The 2,331-nt window shown below is 35.3% G+C and overlaps 1 pseudogene; it reads left to right on the top strand.

Annotated features, from left to right (window-relative positions):
* The first annotated feature begins 928 nt into the window (after positions 1-928).
* On the top strand, positions 929-1,048 carry LOC141559290 (U6atac minor spliceosomal RNA; annotated as a pseudogene).
* Positions 1,049-2,331: the final 1,283 nt, after the last annotated feature.

Raw genomic sequence — 2,331 nt, forward strand, 5'->3', positions numbered from 1 at the left:
TAAGATAAAAAAGAAATGCCTCAAAACTCAAAATCACTTTTGTATAAATACAAAGGTATTCTTCCCTCCATGTACCCTGCTTTCAAGCCAAGCTGACCTATATTTTGTCATCCAGATTATACTGTGCACTCTTCTGCCTCTTTACCTTTACTCATGCTATTACCTGGCTCTATAATATTCTTCCTCCTTCTTTCTCTGGTTGAATTGCTATCTTTGGTTTTAAAATCCATATAACTAACTCTTCTAGTAAATTTCTCCTGATCATACTCATGGGTAATGCACTCCTACTAAGGTCTCTTAGCATACTTTTGGATAGTATTTGATTGATATCTGTATCTAAGAATCATGAGCCTTAGAACCCAAAGAAGTTTTATGGCATCTCATACCACCTTCTTCTTCTTTTATTAACAGATGAGTAAACTAAGATTCAGAAAAGTTAAAAAAAAAAAAAAAAACTTGCTCAAAATCATATAGATGATAAATGGAAGAAATGCTTCTTGACTCCAAGTTCTCAAATTCAGGGGAATTAGATAATCTAAAAGTCCCAATTTAAACCTATGATCCTAAGGAAAAAAAAATAACAGTCCTAAAAAGAGAAAATAATTCATTGTTCATTGTGATCAGTATATTATAAACTTGTTTAGAACAGGGCTCTTCAAATTGTTCATTCTGAATTTAGATGAAAAAAATTTTGGGACCTAAAACAGTTTACAATTAGTATAACTATATGTTAATGAATACACTAATTTCTAACATTTAGCTACCTGATGTAGCCGAAAACTTTGGTTTCTCACATTTCTTAAAGGAAAGGAGGAGATTGAGCCTGGAAGTAGGTTACTTTGTTAGAAAGACAAGCAGGGGTAGGCTGGGATTTGGAAAGAGCTAGTCACTTCTGCAAGATTCTGCAGTAAGAGCTACCTAGGCATCTATGTTGTATGAAAGGAAAGAAGATTAGCACTGCCCTTGATAAATATAGAAGTCCTAGTGGTCTTTACAATACAGAGAGAGTTAAAGCACTGCCACCTACTTTGTGGCATCTTATCCCGTTGGGGGCATATGGGGATTTTAGAGAGGATTAAACCTCTGGTGTGAGGATTAGCTGAGCTCTGTTCAGGGCTGCTTATCCATCTTTGGTGTCCATCTTCACCCAACTTTTACCTGTGACTACAAGAAACTGTAGCATGCACTGTGGCTACACCTCAGTAAATTGTCTTGGCAGAAAGAATAAACAAGATCAAGTGTAAATAAGTCTCATATCAGTGAATCAGGAAGAGTTCTACCTCAATCATGCAAAGACTTGCCCCAGTGGAATGGGCCAATAACAATAATGGAACAATTTATTCCAATGGTCAGGAAGGTGTTATGGAGCACTTAAAGCTTGGTAAGACACTGAAAATACTAAGGTCACTGCATTAAGGCCATTTTTATTTATCCTGACTTTTATTTTGCCATTGGACTTCTTTGTCTCTGAAAGGGAGTTTGATGACTTTGTACAACTCTATTTCACTTAAATCCAATTCCCCTGCAATTCAAGACATTCTTTGGGATGTCATTGGTCTTCTTTGAAAATAAAGGTCAAATAATAATAGCAATGTAGATATCTGTCATGACTGTCCATTCAGCCTTGTATTCTAGGCTGATATTACTGCTAAGATTATGAATGAGACTTTAAGGCAAAGACTTGGCCAAAATATGTAAAAGCTACATAGAGTAAATGCCATAGGAAAGAAAATTAGGAGATCTCATAATTTGATGGATTGTTGATTAGATTGTCAAGAGGAGGGAGAAGAGTTTGAATGATAGCCACAAGAGTCATTGTGAAGGAACCCAGACTTGGAGCATCTTCAATGCGTTTATGTGGCTGCTGTCAACATAAAGTAACCCAGAGAGCAAAAAAAAAAAAAAATCAATAGCTGAATATCTATATTGATAAAGGAAGTTTCCTCACCTGGGTTTTCCCTCTGCCAATAGAATCACAGGTCCTAATTGTGAAATACTCTTGTATTATATGTGCACACACAAATTTTAAATGGTCTGCAATGTATCTTCTATGAAGTAGGTCAGATTATAATAAATGGAAATATTTCCTTATTAATTTAAGGTTTTTAAGGAGATCTTCTATAATATAATTTAGGCTAAATGAATGGAAAGCTCAACTTTTAAAATGGGCAATATGAAAATCAGACACAAGGGAGACTGAAAAAGAAGACATTTTCCTTCAGAAGCATATTTCTTTTTTTTTTTTTTTTCCTTTTCTGAGGCTGGGGTTAAGTGACTTGCCCAGGGTCACACTGCTAGGAAGTGTTAAGTGTCTGAGACCAGATTTGAACT

The sequence above is a fragment of the Sminthopsis crassicaudata genome, chromosome 2 (genome assembly GCF_048593235.1).
Source record: "Sminthopsis crassicaudata isolate SCR6 chromosome 2, ASM4859323v1, whole genome shotgun sequence".
NCBI classification, from domain to species: Eukaryota; Metazoa; Chordata; class Mammalia; order Dasyuromorphia; family Dasyuridae; genus Sminthopsis; species Sminthopsis crassicaudata.